Source organism: Tachypleus tridentatus, chromosome 13, assembly GCF_004210375.1.
Source record: "Tachypleus tridentatus isolate NWPU-2018 chromosome 13, ASM421037v1, whole genome shotgun sequence".
Taxonomy (NCBI): Eukaryota; Metazoa; Arthropoda; class Merostomata; order Xiphosura; family Limulidae; genus Tachypleus; species Tachypleus tridentatus.
In genome coordinates, this window is record NC_134837.1 from 205,970,226 (window position 1) to 205,991,544 (window position 21,319).

A 21,319-nucleotide genomic window follows, 5' to 3' on the forward strand; every position below is an offset into this window, starting at 1 on the left:
GCTTAATGTATCCTAATTGAAATAGTCTTTTAAAAATTTAAATATCAAATTACAATAATTTTCGATATATATATAGTCAGATTGTGGTTATTTGTTTCCATTTTGTCTGTTTTACGTAGTTTTACATCGCTGGGCAACGACACTCTAATCATGGAAATATATAACAGTAACGACAATCTCCAACTTAAAATGTCCCAAGAATTTGTACAGTAGGCTAGAGACAATAATCTAGGCATATGAATATTCAATGTGAAAGACAATGTCATTTTCCGAGTAATATACTCTTCAAAACAAGAAACGCAAAAGGAATATTTTTGTTATTTTAAAAAAGAAATATATGTAATAACATTACAAGCTCAGAGTATGTGATGTTACACGTGTTAAGGCACTGATTGTCAGACCAAAATGACAATAAAAGTTGTGCACTTTGAAAACGGAGGAAAACATCGGATTTTTCGCCAAAACGCATGCGTGTCCAATAAATTTGTTTGAGAGATCTGCATGTTCTGCAAGTGCAACATGTGCAAAATCCCTATAAAAGTGACGGGTTCTCGGTTTCCATAGCTCAGTGTTAAGCCACCGACACGCAATACAGTTACGCCAAGACTGACTGAAGCACAACGCTTGGAAGCAGGCGAATCTCGATCAGATGTTGCCAGAGCTGTGAATGTCCACCCAAGCACCATCACAACGCTATGGAATCATCACCAACAACATGGATCAACTAGTGACCGTCCACGATCTGGCAGACCTCGTGTGACCACGCCCGCGTGGATTGTAATCAACAATCAATCTGCATTATAAAATATATTTCTTTGAATAAAAGAAGGTTCCAGGTTTATAGTTAGTCGTATGATTTTTGATATTTTTATTTTATCAAAGAACAGCAACTGTAATGCAAACATAGATGCAAAATAATTTGTTTCTGAGTTTTATTGTCGTTGTTTCCAACATGATAGTGTTTAAGCCCCCAAGTTTTCTCTTTATAATGAAAGTGATGCTCGAACTCGTTTTTTTTTTTTCGTTTGAAAAATCGTATGCAATGGGGAGCGGTTGGGTCTTCAGTAAGAAATATATGTAAACGCCACGTGCTGAATCGTAGACTGAATACATCTTAATGCTTAACGGCATTAGTAATTACAATATACCTCGAGAATAAGACAGTTGTAAATAAAAAAGAAATATTTATGTAAGTCACAGGGATAAAAAGAAAGAGGGCGTTTCACATGTCGAATGCTTATTGGTTAGTCTTTAGAGCTTTGATCCTAGGACTGTTATTACGTCAAAGGTTATCGAGCTAGGGAATCGTGGGATAGGATGATATGACCTCTTTTAGGCTTGTGGCGAAAGGTTGTGTGTTTTTTATAATAACTTTTGGGTTTTAATTAACGTGGGATATTTCGGCCTGAAAATGAATTAGGTTTTTGTTCGTTTGTTATTGAGCATTGCAAGCTTGCAACATTTCTGTGGAAGCGCATCTACAAGAGGAACACGAATACATTATTACATTATGGATATAATTAACTCTTCACTATGTCCCACTAAGTGCACAGGCAAAGGTTTTCAAAATATTATGTTTCCTGTAATTTTTCTTTTAATTTTGTAAGCCATAAATATGTTGATTTTTTGCTGATAATCTTTTGTTAGCAATATAAAATAATTCTGATAGAATAATTATCATGAGATATAAGTAATATTTATTCGTTGAATTACTTTATTTTATTTTTACTGTTTGTAAAATATTAATTATTATAGGCCTTTTTATCTGTCAATTAAGTGTTAAGAACTGAAGAAGTTAGGATGTACCAGGGTTAAACCTTTTTCAAAATTCACTAGGCCTAGTTTATCCCTTATTTCTGCATCAATTTTTTCTTACATTGCACAACTTGTGACTGAGATCAAATCTAATAGGAAATAGAAAACGCGGAAGTGCGTAAATGGGCAAAAAGGATATAACGTGATGCAAGAAAAGATAATATCGCAGTTTTACAATTCAGCAATGAAATTATTACCAGTTTACAAAAAAAATCAAAATTTAGAATTGGGAAGTTAACATTTAAGGGATAAAGCTAAAACAAAACATTTTTTTCATAATAACATATAAGCTATGCAACATTTATATCACAGATCACGTGATAAAATACCAATGAAGAGGAAAATAAATAGAATATAACCTTGAGAAGACGACAAAAGTAATTACCTTGGAATGTGGTGTATACAATTCTTTAACTTGCAGTAAAATGTAATTACGGAACTTCGCCCGATTAGGTTTCCCTGTACTACTTAACTCCGCCCTTGTAGTCTTCCCCTGTTTCACTTTTGTGTCATAAAATCAATCCTTTTTAAACTGTTAATCAATTTACTTTGTATTAATTAACTTTAGAATTTGTTGTTGTTCTTTCTATTTACACTGTATACCTACATGTATAGTTCTCCTTTCATGTATTTGTTTCCTTATAGTTGTAACTATATATGTGATTGTCTGTCGTGATTACGAGACACCCACTTCATGTAAAAATGTATCTCAGGACGGCTGGTATGGGTATTATCACTTTTACTAATAAAGCAAAGAGCAAAGTTTCATCCTTCTCAGGTGAATATAGCCCAAGAAGGTCGAAACGTTGGTCTCTGCTTTATAAGTAAGTGTTAATACCCATACCAGCTGTCCTGAAACAGATGATCGTCTGTTGATTTGTAGTTGAAAACAACTAGATCCTGCGAGGCGAGAAGTAGCAGCAGTGACATAGCACGTGTCTGCAGCCAATTTGTAATGGGTTTAGACGACTAAAAATCCATATGAACTTGACTGTATGAATGCAAGTGGAAACAAAGTGTAACACAATTATCAGGCAAGTGATTGCAATATCTATGTAGTGATAGCTCGGATTGTTCATCAAAATGGTATTTTAAATATCTCGTCAATAAGTCATCAAAACTTTACAAACTTACCTTTTATAACAATATCTAAGTTCTGGTAACGTTTGTAAATATTAAAGTAAATAAGTTTAATTCATTGTTCTTTTATATAACATGATAACTGAGTAACTAAAACAATGGTGTTAAACAATAATATACAGTGTTACCTTATACAACAATATCTATGTAATGACTGTTTGTTTTGAATTTCGCACAAAGCTACTCAAGGGCTATCTGTGCTAGCCGTCCCTAATTTTGCAGTGTAAGACTAGAGGGAACGCAGCTAGTCACCACCACCCACCGCCAACTCTTGGGCTACTCTTTTACCAACGAATAGTAGAATTGACCGTCACATTATAACGCCCCCATGGCTGAAAGGGCGAGCATGTTTGCTGTAGTGACTGAGTCACAAGTTCTGGTAATGCTTGTAAATATTAAAGTAAATAATTTTAATTTATTGTTCTTTTATATAACATGAAAACTGAGTAACTAAAATAATGGTGTCAGACAGTTTTACTGAGGTGACATAGTTTCAAACAGAGTATCCACTTTTATAAGTATTGTTAACAATTAATAATAATTAAACAATAATTCTAATGTAACCGATGTTATCATTACCCCTTGAAGGTAGCTTTGTTATAGAAATTTGGTGTTCCCTAAGAACCTTACGTACAGGGTGAAACAGGATTTATCAGCCAATAAAAGATAAGTAATAAATATTGGTTGGAACCTCATTATATTTAAAACTTTGTTATAAATACAACTTTCTTGTGCTTACTGAAACATTGTATTAATAACAAGTAAAGAAAAACTTTTTAAAAGGAAGTAAATGTAGGGATGGGTAATATCAGTTCTTCAGAAACAATGTAAACAAGACGTTAGAAATGGGTAATATCAGTCCTTCAGAAACAATATAAACAAGACAGTAGGGATGGGTAATATCAGTCCTTCAGAAACAATATAAACAAGACAGTAGGGATGGGTAATATCAGTCCTTCAGAAACAATGTAAACAAGACGGTAGGGGTGGTTAATATCCAGGGGCGTAGATTGTTTACACCCGATGGGGGAGATGATTTTTGCAACCACTTATGTGGACTGTTCAATTTTCAAGTTGGTAATCTCTGATTATGTGAACCTGAAAGCTGTAAACATGCAGTTACAGAGTAATCCTGTTGCCACGATACTTCAAGGTTTCCATGTAGGTTTGTATAAGTGAGGTGTTGTGAACAGTTTTCAAAATGTTAATAGAGTAAAGACAAATGTGTCACAAATTAACTGCCACATTAATTTATTTCTGCACACTGCACAGTATAAAAGATGGCCATTATACTTGACAAGGTTACTAATAACTTTCATTGCATGAATTACGTTTTCAAATATTAATAAAATTAGTAATTACCCTTGATAAGTTTATATCTACTGAAAAACTGTTCATGTTGTTTGATAAAAATAATTAAAATGTCTTTGCGAACTCTTAAAAATTACACATCAATACAATGTAGCACATAATTATTCATACTTTTCATTGAAGTAAGATTCATTTAGTCCTCTAGTCTACATGTTCCCAAACGTAGACCTCCTTTGTGATGATCTGTTTATGAATTCTTTCATAAGCTCTTCTATATTTATCTTATCCACCTCATCTTTGTGAATGTGACAAACTGCCACATGGTTGAGGCGGCACTGAGACATAGTTGACTTTAATCACGTCTTCAACCGTCTTAATGCAGAAAAGCTGCGTTCACATTCGCAGCTGGATACTGGACATACAAGAAAAATTTTCATGAGAAGAAACACTTCACTAAACATCTGCTGGCTTGTTTCATGCATTTTACAGTAAGCATCCTTCGCATCTTTTAGAGAAACTGCTTTTGTTGTTCCTTTGAACATGGGCAACTGAAACTCGAGTCGTTGTGCAGAGATTTCTGGATAGAAGTTTATAACCGAGTTGTCAATCTTGTCAGATGTGATCATGTTCTCAAGTGCCAGATATTGCCTCAAGTCATTGTTGTCTGCATTGAATCTAGTGGTCAGATGTTCTATGGCTATGTCCACAAATTCAAAATATTGGCTTCTGTAGTAATCTCTAGCTGTTGCAGAATGGTGTGCTGAGCCATCACCTGTGATCCTTCTGGGGGGTCTGCGAATGCGTGGTAGTTCAATAGGCACCAGATCTAGGGAAGTTACCTTTTTCTCAGCTTCATCAAATATCGTGTTGTAATTTTCCTCTGTTCGCAATACTTGCAATTGTTCAACTGTCATTGCAGATGCTTCAATCATGCCAGATACTGTCGCTGATTTTGCTTGGAATGCACGGTTTAGTTCCTCTAATGCAGCTAATGGATGCTGAGCCATCAACAATCCTAAAACTGTCTTTCCTTTGTCAAATCTGTCCAGCAGACCTCGTACTTTCATTGCTACATCTGATTTTTCATTTGCTAATTCAGACAAAGAATCAACAATGTCACTGTAGTGATCATTAGCACATGTAATTGCAGATAGGCGGCACAACCAGCGTGTTGGACACAGTGGGCGGATGTATTTAACTGGACCATTGTGGCTGTCTGACGATACAATATTTTCAGAGATTGTCTTGTATTTGCCTGACCTCTGAAGCAAGACATTGGATAGAATCTCGAACACATTCACAAGCTTCATCCGCATGTTGCATTATTAAATTAGTCTTGTGTGCTCCACAGTGAAAAAACAAAGCTAATGGTTGCTTCTCTTTTATTTTTGCCTGGCATCCACTGTGCGTACCACTCATGTTAACGGCTCCATCATAAGTTTGTGCTCTTAATCCTGACAGTGGTAAATTGAGTCTTGTCAGTACATCAAGTATAGTCGAGGATATGGTTTCACCAGTAGTATTGGAAACACTGTACAAACCAAGAAATGTCTCATGGACGTCAAGGTTCTCATCTACATATCGCTTCCTGTTCGGCACCTGTAACATCTTGAGTGCCATCACCCATTAATGCAAGGATTTTACTTTGCTGCACTTCATGTGCTATGTTCCTCAGTATTTGGTGGCTGAACATCTCCATTATTTCATTCTGAGCTTGAGGTGATGTAAATGTGGTTTTCTTTAACAAGTAGGCCATCAGCTCAGGATCTTCCTTAACTGCAGGAAGTTCTCCTTCATATCAGTATGTCCACGTAATGCTAAACCTTGACGCAGTAAGAAACGTAAACTTCTGAATATTTTGGCGAGACTTCTTTTGCATTCTTTCTGCTGCTTCTTTTTCCATCATGTAACTGGACAGTCACTGGCGTTACATCAAGTGAACCTTCTGGAGATATAGCGAATCTGTGCTGAGAGGAGGATTGGTGTTCGTTGAATTTCTGTTTTGCCTTTTTCCAGTTGCAAAAGCCGGTGGATATGAAGGTATACTCCACTGGCCTGTCCAATTTCCCTGTAAAAAGGCCTCTATTTTCTGCCTTGGCACAATGAAAGCATATGACTTTTTCAGTCTGATTGTCGAAGTGCAGCCATGGGAACTCATCAAACCATTTGCCCTGGAAGTTGATATTTTGAGATTTTGTTTTCTGTCGTGGTATTAGTTTTGCGTCTGGATGATATGGCTTTCCACACTGTATCTGTGGAGTGTTAGATTTTTCATTACTGCACAAACTTGTTTCACAATTATCTGGTGGTTCATGATGTGCAATAGTTGCACAAGCATTTTCAGACTCGTCCTCTGATGAACATGGTATTTCCTCTGTATGGCAAGTTCTATTCCTTTGCTTGAGGTTGTTGGATTATCTGCATCTGCATTGTCACTTGTAGTACTAGTAACTGGCTTGCAGAACTGTCTAATATCGGAAAGTTTCAGACGCTTGCTTGTCATAATTGGAATCTGTTTCCCAGATGATTCAACAAGCTAAAATACAGTCTTCATTGAAAAACTTTAACGTACAACGAACGAAGATAGAACAGAATGGAAGTAGGACTGAACTGTTCAATGTATTTAAGTCGAACACGCGAACCTCACAGCGACTACCGAGCCGACTGACCGCCTGGGCATCGCTGGGACAATAATGTGTGCTAGTTACAACGAAAGTAATTACTCGAAGTTACTCGAAAAATACTTAAACAATCACAAATATATTCTTGTTAAAGCACATCAAAAGGCAAACACGTTGTAATATAATGTCTATTAAATAAAAACACTTAAACAAAAACTAGCAATACAATTCGAGTAGAGGCTTAAGGCTGTTTAAATCGCTACTTTTGTGTTTTAATTATACAAGAAAATACAATATTTTACTTAATCTTACACTACGTACAAGACGTAGGTAGATTCTGTGATAGTGCTTGCAAGCCTTGCATGTATACTTAGGCCTACTGACTGATACTTACGAACTATTGCTTAGATCGAAAAGCTTAGAAGCATGCCTATATTAAAGATGTATATTTCGGCTACTGAAAAAGCCTACATCTAGGCCTAATTATGTAATTCGATTGGTAAGAACACTAGAATCACAAGAACAAATACACAATTTGTAGGCCTGTGATGCAATAAAACAATTCAACAGACCAAACTGTAGGGGGGGGGATGATTGTATGGTCCATACCCCCACCTAAAATGAAGGGTGATGTATACCCCATCCCCCCTGAATCTACGCCCCTGCTAATATCAGTCCTTCAGAAACAATGTAAACAAACAAGGTGGTAGGGGTGGCTAATATTTGTTAACATTCTACTGAACTCTACCAATCTCTACTTTTACTTCCTTTTTTGAATTTTTTTTCTTTACTTGTGTATATTAAACGATGTGCTTCAACGTCACGATTGATGGTGAGCTTTAAATCATATAAGTTTCTATGGTAAAACGTTTTGTTGTGAAGCGCAAAAAGATACACAATAGGCTGTTATGCTGTGCCCACCACGAGTATCGAAGTATGTTGTTTTTTACTTTACAAGGCTTCTGGTTTGCCATTGATGACATTTTTGTGAAGCCGACAGATGTTAAAGTCATAATAACTTCTTTACTTTTGAAAATAAAGAAAAAAAGGTGAAAGAGTAAAACTCCAAACATTTCACGTTAGAAATATTGGAAGAGTTGACTCCAACCAACATGAACATCACTGTCTAAAGAGTAAATGTTGCCTCCCTCAGAGGGACGGCGGCACTTTTCTCGAACTTACAACACCAGAGTGAGTGTTTCGAGTCTCCTCAATGTACAAAGCAGATCGCCCGATGTGGCCCTGCTATAAGAAAACATACTTTTCACTGAATGATATCATGAAAATACACTCCTTCTATGTTACAAAGGCTGCACTGTCTAACTGAAGGAATAATATAAAATAGTATAGTTTGGTTTGTTTTGAATTTCACGCAAAGCTACACAAGGGCTATCTGCGCTAGCCGTCCCTAACTTTGCAGTGTAATACTAGAGGGAAGGCAACTAGTCATCACCACCCACCGCCAACTCTTGGGCTACTCTTTTACCAACGAATTGTGGGATTGACTGTAACATTGTAACACCCTCATGGCTGAAAGGGCGAGCACGTTTGGTGTGACGGGGATTCGTGTGACCTAACTATCTGGCTATGCCGGGCATAAAGAGAATAGAAACAAAGCACTAAGTTATAAATACTGTTACATTTGAACTTAACCGTAAATGTACTAACTTCGTTTGTAACATTAATTTATTTGTTTATCGTGGCTTGAGCAATTAAACTAATTTTGTTTCCTAAAATTGCATGAAATTTAAACTTGTTTGCGGTACCTCTTCAAACTTATTGTTTTAGTTTTCGTGATAACAAACTAGCTTTGTTAATCTGAAGATGACCGAAGAAGGTTGAAACGATGTTCTGTACATTAATTGATGTTTAGTACTCATACCAGCATTCTTTATAATATATTGATTTATTATTGTTAATCTAAAGGTGGAAACTTGTAATTAAAGGTAGGACAATAATTAGATTGATATTAGATTAACGTGTAAAACTGCATTAATTCCCGTCCTCCCCAAAACCGTTGGCACGGGTTCGTTTTTTTCTTCCAGAAATTAATTACAACTCTTTTGTACATTATTTTGTAGAAACCTCGTTAAGTGTCGCTGCATTATACTAGTGAACTATTTTTGTTTTAATTTCTAACGCTTAAAAAGCGAAAACTTTTAACAGGTTTACCACTTACTGTCTTACGTGATCGTTCTGTCAACACGGGTTATACGCGGAAGGATTATTGATCAGTATATCATGTGTTAAAGACGTCAGTATACTCAGCTAGAATTTACTTCTCAAACTAAGAAAAGAAAGGAAAAAACACATAGAAGTGAAGTCAGGGGATTCATGGTGTAAATTAGAAGAGCCATCCCGAAGTCTGGGAGTCCTTAACATGAGGTCTGATGTGGCCTATTGGTTTAGGCGCTTGGCTCGCAATCTGAGGGTCTCGGGTTCGAATCTCAGTCACTGAACATACTCGTTCTTTTAGTTTTGGGGGCGTATTAATGTAACGGCCAATCCACTATCTGTTGGTTAAAAAGTAGCCTAAAAGTTGGTGGCGGGTGGTACTGATTATCTGCCTTCCCTTTAGTTTATCAATGCTATATGAGGGACGGCTAATGTAGGTATTTCTGAGGGAATTTTAAACTCAACACGTTGTGAAACACAAGAGCGATCCCAAAGTAAAGGAGTCTTTAACATGAATCGTATGACACAAGTACTAGTAAAACGGTGAAAAACATACGTAGCCTGGCATAGCCACGTGGTTACGACGCTTGACTCATAATCTGAGGGTCGGGGATTCGAATCCCCATCACGCCAAACATAACATACTCACTTTTCAGCCATGGGGACGTTATAATATTAGTCAATCCCATTAGTCGTTGGTAAAAGGATAGCCCAAGAGTTGGCGGTGAGTAGTGGTGACAAACTTCCTTCGTTTAAATCTTACACTGGTAAATTAGGAACGGCTAGCGCAAAAAATCACATATAGCTTTACGTGAAATTCAAAAATAAACAATGAAAAACATGTAAATCCGAACCTTACAGTTGTCCAATACAAGAATTAACGTCACATCCGTCGAATTCTTTTTTAATTCCACATTTATACCTGACCTTGAGTATTTCTAACGAATTTTAAGGTACAGGATTTTTAGAAGAAGAAAAACATAATCTCAAGCTGAAATGAGGAAAAACAAACACATATTTTGTGTTTGCACAAAACAATGATTTCAGTTGTCTCTGTAGAGTATACCTAAATACATTTAATCTTTACTTGATACGTATTAAACAATTCCTTTTCTTAAGTTGTGTTCGGATATCGGGGCAAGTTTTAAATAAGTCATTCACTAAACTCAATCTTTACTGAGCTTTTATTGCTTAATATATGTTTTCGATGTTTCTAAAGTATCGAAGAAAGCGTGAGATAAGTGTAAAACTTTTACAGATAGAAACACGTATATATCCACTATGATAACAGTATACATTTTAAATTAAGATTACACACACACATTATATATATATATATATAATGGTAATAGAATCTATAGTCATAAATCATTTATTTATTTTTTCACAACCCTCAGATTTCCCGCTGTGAACACAGCTCGATATGGTTTTATTGTGAAACAACTGAGTGTGTTTGTGTGTTTTTTCTTATAGCAAAGCCACATCGGGCTATCTGTTCAGCCCACCGAGGGGGAAACAACTGAGACAAAAAAAATTAACTTTCATTTCGAGTCTGCATTTTAAAATCAGTAGTTAAGGTTCCAAATATTTTTTTGAAATAATGTTAATTCACCTCAGCACCATCAAAATACTTAAATCAGTTTTGAATATTTGATTTCGATAATCTCGGGTTAGGCTTAACATTGGAATTTATTGTTTTATCAGTTTCATTTCTTCTCTCTTAATTTTATGTAACTGGAAATTGCAGCCACATAGTTTTTTCTGAATCCCGGGATTTCGGAATTTTATTGGCTCAAATCTCGTAGTATTGACCAGGACTTAAAACCTTTGTTTACGTTCGTGTTTCTTTTTAATCAAATGTAATTAAACTATGTGCTTTATCTAACTTTGGTTTATAAAAAAAGGTATTGCGAACACAGAAAAATAGTAAAATGTTAAGTCTTTGCAAGAAAAGCTTTGTTATTAAAATTTTTATTTTACTTTATAAACGTTTTAATCGGTCTCCTTATGTAGGTGATTCTGACTGCGTCAACACTATCCAGTAAGAAGGCCCGGTTTTCGCAGTATCCAGAGTATAAGCGGTTAAACCTGAATACAAACATTTTTCTATAAAGCTTTTGTGGAGTTTGGTAAAGAAACCGCATTGGTTAAAAATCCTTTTAAATACGGACGGATTACAAGTATTTTTATATTGTTATTTTAGCGCTAAGCTAAACAACGGATTATTTGCGTTTTGTCTTCGGCAATCCGCAGATAATCGAATCCCAGATTTTAGCTTTGTAAGATCGTAAATTTACCGCTGACTCATTGGGGGAGAAGCAGATCAGCAGAAATCGGAGAAAACGAAAATAAATAAAAAATATTAAAAACATTATGTGAATCACTTCATGAGACTTTCTAAACATGAGACACAAACAGTAGTTTAGAGTCGACATACAGTTTTAGAAACTTTGCACCCTAAAAGGTGATAGAAGCATTAAATTAAAGCATGTGATTTTTTAAAGTCAAAATTATTTACTTTTTATTATATTTGTTCGAAGTTGCACACAGTTTGGTCGGGTGTCACCATTGTGAGAATATTTTGTTTGTAGTTAAGCACAAAGCTACACAATGGGCTATCTGTGCTATTCCCACCACGGGTATCGAACTCTAGTTTATATCGTTGTAAGTCCGCAGATGTACCGCTGGGGGTCATTAAGTTATATAATCACATAATAATCATGCGCTTATGCGGAAGAGGTGGTCCCCTCAATTGCACTCATATGTGCATAAAATATTTTTTAAAGGGGTTTAAATAGTCTCGGGTATCATCAATGAAAATTATATTTTTCTGTGTGTGTGTGTGTAGATTTTCCCGAATACCCCACGTGTGGTTACGCCACTATTTTCCTTTCAAAATGCACCTCCCTTAAAGTGGCACAGCGGCATGTCTCCGGACTAATAACGCTAAAACCGGGTTTCGATACCAGTGGCGGGCAGAGCAGAGGAAGCCCATTGTGTAGTTTTGATTCTTAACTCCTTAATACAGTGTGCCAACTTATTAAGGTCGTTGCAGTAAGAATATCGTTAAAGATGGTAAAAATATGATGATACACACAATGAAATGCTTGTCATTCACCCCACCTGAATAAAGGCTACACGGAAACAAACTGAATCATGTAAAGAGGTCTTTGGGGTACGTTTATATATTAATATTAACAAAAGATCAATTTTCATGCAATAGGAACAAATGTTTTGCTTTTGATGACGTCACCTACGTGGGGATCGGGTGTGGCCAAGTGTGCCGCATTGTGGGATCTTAAGATTAACTAAAATTTTCATGGTTAGAGTAGTCCAAGAGCTTCGATTGGTGCTGTTAACTGTCTGCTCTCCGTTTAGTCTGACCCCTGGTGACTCAGCGATGAATCTGATGCCTTATAATGTTAAAAATCGGGTTTCGATACCTGTACACTCGGCTCAGCTCATTGAGTAGCTCTGCGACTAACAATAACGAAACTAACGCTTAGCTCTCCGAAGATTCTCAATTCGAAATTAGAAACAGCTAGCGCAAATCGTGCGAAAACACAGAGAATGATCGAGCATCACGTACAACTACTACGTCATTCCGCGTGACGAAGCAACGTGTACCTGGCACCTTGTGGTACAGCGCGTGACAAAACATGAGTGGCTGTAAGGTGAGGCGACTTCAGTTACTTCTGTGGTAGAGGGCGAACCAAGGTCATTCTTCTGAATGAAATATAGTTATGTTTGGTTGGTTTGTTATTCATAAGTCTCCAAACATTATTTATAAGTATATTATTTTCGTTAATATATATATATATAATTTCAATTAAAGCTTTTCAGTGCGTTGGATATGTTACAAGTACTGGTTTATTTTGAGAATTCCCTATGAAAATGTACTACATAATAATTATAATACCCATATTTATACTTATTTAAAGAAACGCCCTTGTAGAACAATGGACAGATTGATTTGTTTTGGTACTTTCATAGCTATCTTTAAGTTTGAATTCATAGATTAGAGGGAAGCATTCGTTACAAACTTCTGAGTTATTTTCTTATCAGCTAGTTGGAGTTGGTCAAGTACACAACAGGTTGTTTCAACGGTCCGTGAACCCAGGGTTCACAACCCGAGTACTCTCAACAAAACTGACTTTATGCTCTTCTTAAAGATTCTTCATATGTGTGTATTTTATAATCTCTGTCTAACTTAGTAAGGCACTACTTGATTACAACTCATTTCTTAACCACCTGAGACGCCCAGTGGATCAATGGAAAGTTCGAGGGCGTATTGAACGATCCTCGCGATGGGCACGCCACAGTTAGCCCATTTTGTATCTTATTTTGCTAAAACAAACCAAGAAACCTTGTTTATTTAATGAACACCTAATTATTATTGTTCCATACAGTACAACTTATACAGTGTTTAGAAACTGTGTTCTTTAAGCTATATGATTTTTTTCTTACACGTAATTGTACAATAAATATACTAATTTTTTAAAATTTCTCGCACCTTCGATTTTTTTGTGCCAATGAAATAAAATTATTGGAGTTTAAAATGTTGGAAAAGGCATCAGTATAGACAAATTATTAATTTTCCTAATCTATCCATAACTGTAACAGCCCTGGTGGGTCAGCGGTAGGTTTACGGCGAGTCTCAGTGGTCGGCACAGCAAGTGAATGGCCCACAATGGCTTTGCTCTACAAGAAACAAAGAAATTACAGTATGTCACAAATTAATATTTTTGGAGAAATAACCACAAATGATTATGTTTAGCAGATGTTTTTTTGCAAGTTGTATAAGATGTCTAAGCTAAATACAAAGTTATTCAAAATATTCTCATCTGATCACTTAGTGCATCAGTCATTAATGATAGGAATCTGATGTCTTTACAATCTTATTGCATGATTTAAAAGAAAATCAAAATCATCGGCCAGTGCAGCTAATAACATGGCGTCGCCATTGAGGTACCATAACAGAGAAAGAGAATTAACACCATTAAATAGAATAAGAGTCAAATATTTAAATGATGCTGGTTGAAACTTAGGGAAAATGCAAAGAACTTCAGTTGTCCACTGAGAACGGTGAAACACACATTGGACACATACAGAGGAAGTAGACAGAAGTCTTGGAACAACATCATACAAGGCAGTGGACGGAGGAAAAAGATCACTGAAAGGTATCTGAAAACTTGTTCTGAGAAAACAAAAATGAAGTCACATTTGAAACATTCTAGCTGATGATGTTAGGAAGTCACGCACGGATCAAGAAATTTCGTACTTGAGGAAGATTAGAAGCAATAATACAGAGACTAGCTTTTGTGATAAAACATGTATCCAGATCCCTGTCTTTGGAACACCAGCACTTTTTTTTTCAGGTGAGGGGTGGTAGACGAGTTTAGATTTTAATTGTTTAGTTCCAATCAATGTGCACATTTTCACCGAAGAGTCGATGAAAGGTAACAGGAGGGTAGGTCCTGTGAGTTCTTAAGGTGCAATCTTTATAAATTATATTGGCCATTTTCAGAAGTTGAATGGAATCACGAATGGATATAAATATCGTAGTAATAATTCATTATTGTATATCCTCTGGAAATAAGCTGATTTGATACGTTTTCATATTATAACAAAATAAAGACACTCTTACTAGAAACACCGAACTTACTTCTAAAAGAAAACACAGGAGATCTTCAGGAAATGGAATGACCACCAAAGAACAAATCTAAACCTTCTGCACTGTATGTCAGATTTGTTGAACTCCATGCTTGGCATAGGTACCAACTGTATTAAAGAAAGCTTCTTCAATACAAAAGAATCAAAATACATCAGAGACAATGTCACAAAGATGCCAAGCTGTTTTGAAACCAAATATGGCCAAACTAAATATCAGCTTCAAAGAAACGTAAAGACATTATCTCTTTAATAATTTTATATGATTTGTGTACGAAATGAATGACTATTTAATGTGTAAAGCTCATGAAATGTTTTAATGTATATATAACAAGTAATGTATTTTACCAAATATAAAACTCACATAATTAAGGTTTGACTCATTTATAAATCTCACGTCAAGGCTATTCCGCTATTTCGGAACTTTAATTACACATAACCATTTCACAGCTTGTTTCATAACATCCTACCTGCATGATAAAGGATATATTACGTGTAATCTGTTACGCGAGTGTTAATATTTGTCATAATTGTTATTGTAAGTGACTCTTATTCATTATACAGTTTGGTGTAACACGACCTCGTGTGAGGCAAATTAAAATCACTGTAAACCTACGTTAAAAATAAACGATACTTATTTCTGTTACATTGGGCTATTGGTTGTGTCTTCTGCGGGGAATTGACCCCGTATTTTAGCATCTATTAAGAATCTTTAGGTCAATATATTTTAATTCCAGCCATAAAGAATAAAAGATCATGAACAAAAGTGGATTAGCTCAGTAATTTATTTATATATTTCAGTGATTTTTTTAAACAGGAGAAACATGTTTATACTTTAACGTCTAAATAAATTCAGAAAAGAATTTATGTTTTATTAAACAGCCATTTTAATGATTTTTTTCTATAAAAGATATATTGTATATCAATTGTGTGAGACGTTACAATAGGCTGGCGATGGTTTGAAGTAAATCTTTCGTAGATGTCCAATTAGAGAAACGAAATCGTTAGATTATACTAAACGATATAACTGAGTTATTGCGCACAAACTTTTGGGTTTATCCTGAATACAACATCTGTACACTGTTTTAGTTTTAGTCTGTTATTTTTTAAAACCTTGCCATGACAAAAGAGAAGTATTTTCTTCGTTTCAGGGAAACTGAGTCAAATCTGGTGAAAAGTTTATAATCGAGTCATGACTGATTGAAACGCCAATCATTCTGTATTTATACAGAGGTTGTGTGCAATTTTGAATCCTCGCCCCTCCATTACAATCCCTGTGAAAAAGTGTGGTCGTACTCTATTTGACGACCTTGCATCTTGACAATAGTCATGCAGACTAGTTTTAATTGCAAAATGAGTTCGTTTTAAAGCTGTTATATCCAAACCTCACCTCTTTTATGCTGCTTTCCATAATTCATCTTGCGTAGCAGGACGACAGTTCCCTAGAGCTCGTTCCAACAGCCCATCGTACAAAAAATACAAGGGTGACTTGATCGTAGGTCTTAGTATGGAATTATGTGAATACTCGTTTCATTCTTTAACAATTCGATATACGAGATGATTGAACAGATATGTCATGGAAACATCATGTGACGAGTTTCATTTTTCCGGACAGAGATCCTTCTGCTTTTCATGTTGCCTGGCGCAGTGAGAAGCTTTTACCAGTGACTTTTGTACTCGTGTTACCACACGACGTTCTATATCATTACGGCTGGGGCAAGACTTACTGTAGGTCTCTTTTTGGATGGTCTTAGTGTCCAAAGCTCATCCATATTCCTTTGTTTCCTAATGCCATTAAGTACAGATAATACCCCTGTTTTGGAAATTCTAAATTCTCGATTTGAACACTTTTTTATGATCAAAATATATGAACATTTTACATCAGAATGGGCTGTTACACACCTCTCTTAAAAGCAATCAATTTTTGTTTATATCACCTACAGACACACGTCAAAATTTGATTCTGATACATTCTGTTCCAGCGCAACTTTATATTGACTGTGGTTGGTTGTCCCATGATTTTCATATTAAAAGTTCTATTAATTACATATGCACAGTTCTCCTGTACAAGTATAAATATAGTGAAACGATAGGTGTTTCATTTACCTATGGATGTCGATAAACTTATCTTCATGTGTTTTGTTAGCCTACTAAAGATTTTGTGTGAACAATCAACTTGTTCCAATCAATAGAATCTTTAGAAGCTAGAGGTGTGTTAAACTATACCAGTAACTTGTTAGTAATAATTAACACACGTGTTTTTTAACTCTGTTTATAACAGCGACTACAGAATATTGATTGTTTCCTCGAGACTATTCTTTTCACATTTTATAATTTTTAAATATATAATATTGACTTACACTAAAGTATAGCATGATTAGACATGCAGGTATACTGTAAGCCATTCATTGAAAGTTAACGTGTACTTTTGAGGGTTCAAAGTGTCTGATAGACTAACGTGGCCATCATTTGTCACCAGATATGAAGATGAAACGTGCTAATAACACTAATGTATAAATTACTTTCATTGTTCTACTGTTTAGTTTTATTTATTATTAAGCATGACGAGCTATGCATGTATCGAAATCCAATTTTCAACATTTTAAGCCTCAAGACTTACTGCTAATTCAGGTGGTTAAGACACCCGACTCGCAATCTGAAGGTCGCGGATTTGAAGCTCCGTTACACCAAACATGTTTGCCCTTTCAGCCATGGAGAAGGTATTATGTCACGGTCAATATCACTCACTAATCGTTACCAAAAGAGTAGCCCAAGAGATGGCGGTGGGTGGTGGTGAGTAGCTGCCTTCCCTCTAGCCTGACGCTGTTAAATTAGGGACGGCTAGAGCAGATAGCTCTCGTGTAGCTTTGTGCGAAATTCAAAACAAATAATCACCAGGGGCGTATACTTTATGCCACGCCTTGAGAACGTGCATTTCTATCTTTCAGTACAAGACGGTAAGATTAAATTTCATTGATTATCGATCCTACGTCTCCTAATAAAGAAAAACTTAGTTTTGATCATATCTGTTTTCTTTCACTAAAACACATTAAGGACAAAATCAAAGATACTTTAATGATAGATTTGATGATAACAGTATATTAGAAAATCCAAGAGGTTTTATGAGAAACAGCTGATTGATGGTGTTTAAACTGACAGCAGGAATATTTGTAAATATGTGAAAGGTAAGTAAAATCTTAAAATGGCAATTATGCTTAAAGGATATAGACAAGACTTTCGTTGAAAACTATTAGATGAGATAACTTTCAAATGTTTTCTTTTGTCTCGACGAGAGAAGACGTGAGAAATATTCCCAACCCTTATAAATATTTGGTGTTAAAATTATGAGATACTAATATCTAAGTAATCAGGGTAAGACAGTGTTTACACAGGTTTTAAAGGGGGTTAGAAATCAGGTATGTGAACCAACCTACCAAATATTAATGGGAGAGAGTTGCCCTGGAAAGTATAAGCTAGCTAATCTTACTTCTATGGTAGAAAACTTCTAAGAGACTGACAAAAGAACCTATGTGTATACTTCTAGTGAAATGTGGTAAACGTAAATTAATGTTGAAATCTTGCCTTACTAATTCGTTAACATTTTTTCAGGGATATTGCGTTTATGTGGATGATGGTTTGTTTATTGAATTTCACGCAAAACTGCTCTAGGGCTATCCATGCCAGCTGTCCCTAATTTAGAAACGATAGACCAGAGGGAAGACAGTTATAAAACACCACTGACTTCTAACTCTTGGACTGTTAGTTATCAACATAAAGCGGTATTGGCTGTTACATTACAGCATCCTCAGGGCTGAAGGGGCAAGCATGTTCAGTAACATGATTCAAACTCGCGATCTGTAACAGGTCACAAGTTGGTAAACATTATATTATTCACAGTTTCTATTTTATTTGTTTCCTCTCTTGATACAAGAACTGGAAGTTGTTAACGCGCTGATTTCACACAGTTAATAACTGTTAACTGTTCAAAAAAATTCTACAAAAGCAGGCTACCTACATAGATTGAAACTAAAAATTAAGCCATTGATGAATATAACATATTGACTAGGCGTATAATATAGGATGGTGTTATGTGTCTGCTATCCTTTGATTTAAGATATCTTTTTTTTTTTTTTTACATGATTATCATGTTTTTCGGAGTTTGAAAGCAAAAATCGTTCAAGTAAAAGGTTCCCTATAGTTTGGAGCTCAGAAGATCTGAATTCGCTAATTGGTGATAGACCAACTTTTTTGCAGGTAAGATGGTACTTTACTTCCAAAAATAGAAAGTTATATTTTCTCTCAGTGAATCGAATAAGATTTATGGCAGTCAAACTCTAGAGCTCAACTCCCATTGGGCATACATCTTGAAAGTTATGTGCAAGCTTGACTTTGTTTGTATATTTAAAGCCATACTATTAGAATAATTTTAAGAAGTGAAGTTTTTTTGGGTTGTTGTAGCAGTTTCACTGGTATGACACGGTCAAGACCTAGTGTTAATCTTTTGTTACTTTGGTTTTTTATATTGAGTGAGACAACCCCCACTTTGTAATTAACTACACTTTTATTTGTCCTTCACCTGGAGAAGTGAATTTTTCGCTTAAACTTTAGAGAGGGAAGTTCAAACAGTTAGATTTATCACGTGGGTTTGAAAACATTTTGAACTGTAGTTTAAACTTAATTTTGGATTTTGTTTAAATGTAACTTTTTACTTCATCTTATTTCTTACTTCAAGTTTCGAGCTCAGTTTAACCTATCGGGGTGCACATCTAAGGGTTTTTAAATAAAATATTTCAATTTCTTCTTATCAGTTCGACATGCACTACTGAACGACTGCTCTTATTTTATTTTTGTTATTTTGTTATATATTTGTTATTCTATCAGTGTCAGGTCTTTCTTCTTGTCAACCTCGGTTGTAGGTCAGAGAGATCATACACTACGTAGTTCGGTGAGTGGACCTAACTGACCGCTCATCAGAAAAATCCCGTTTGCGCGGCGATATGCAAAGTAATAAAACTGACAATTTATAAATGTTAAAATTATTTGATTAATAACATGTATGACCTACCCTATCTTCTAGTTCTTATTCAATGGCGGGTTTATCTGATATAATCTGTTTACATTAAATTTAAGCACCCAACGACGGTCAAAATGTATAGCAATCATCAGTAATATGATGATGACCCAATTAAAGCAAAGCTGTTGAGTTTTCAGTAAGATTTAACACAGATTCGTATACTAAACTTGCTAAAAATATAAGTTTCAGTTAGTATAATTTTGCTGAAAAAAAAGACCTTCAGTGACTCAGAGGTAAGTCTGAATGCTTATTACCACTAAACACAGGATTTTAATACCTGTGGTGTTCACAGAGCTGATTGTCCATTGCGTAGCTTTGGGCTTAACAATAAACAAACCTGACGAAAAAAATTTTTTTTTTATTATACATCTATGAAAAACGAATTCACGAAATATTTTGTCATTTCTAGTTATATTCCATTTAGGATTTATTTTTTTATTCCTGCAGGGTTAATGAAAAAGGTCAACATTGTTGTTATTCCGGAACAACTGCTGGTAGTTCCTTGAACATATACATGCAAGTCATGGAAGGTAAACACATTGAGAATTTGTCACGCGGCGCCATCTGTTCACTTCCACAACACGTGCAGAACTATACATTTTATTAGCACGCGGAGAGCACGTGCTCCCGTGCTTTAGACCACAAGGCGCTGTCCTGAAATCCGCCGGAAATCCTCTACGCCGCAAAACACGATTTCAGGGGAAGTCTTCCACAGTGTCGCGGAGTATCAATTCAGTCAGAGTTCCCCTAGGCTGTGGTCGGTATTACAGTTGGAAATTCCCAGGAACAAAATTTCATTTATCTGCTTGGGAAAACCCACGTGCTTAGTTCCATCTTTATAAAACTTCGTTATCTGTTATGGAGACTTTAAAAAATTCTAAAATCACAAATCAAAAGCTGGCGTTTATTCATAGATAAATTTAAAATTTCCAAAATATTTTGATTTGTTATTTGCTCACGACAACGCTTAATTTGTGTGTGTTTTGTAAGTCACTTTTCAGTAGTATAGTTTTATTATTGTTATCAACTACACCTTTGATGATGACATATCATGCACATTAGTTAAATTCCGAAAGACATGACCTTAAATGACCTCAAAGACATCGTCTGGGGGCAGACCCAAAACATTTAGTTCCGCACTGTGGACGGTTACTTTCCTAAACTCCATTTCTTAATTATTTGCCATTCAGTGGGTTTCCGAACCATACTATACGGTTAGCGTTCCTTTGATCATAAGTGTATTGTGTACTTCTAATGAACATGCTAACAGCATGAAAAACCAACCAACCAGCTACGGTTCTATTTGGTAGACCAAAAACTATTCAGTCATTTTTCTTTGACGTATTATTATTAATTATAGTTATATGTTCAACGACGATATCACATACCACAGACATCTAGTTTTATTAAAATGGCTACCAACCCTATCTCACGCGACTGAGTGACATAGTACAGTAGCCGAGTTTGTTGATAACTCAAAATCGTGTTTGATTTTTACTCAATATGAATCGCG

The 21,319-nt window shown here is 35.6% G+C and overlaps 1 long non-coding RNA gene across 1 annotated transcript; it reads left to right on the plus strand.

The window, feature by feature from the left end:
• The first annotated feature begins 335 nt into the window (after nt 1-335).
• Nucleotides 336-20,743, plus strand: LOC143238737 (uncharacterized). The gene is made up of 4 exons (XR_013020733.1): nt 336-1,350; nt 2,699-2,849; nt 11,076-18,986; nt 20,254-20,743. It is a non-coding gene; the product is annotated as an uncharacterized LOC143238737 (long non-coding RNA).
• The last annotated feature ends 576 nt before the right edge of the window (nt 20,744-21,319 follow it).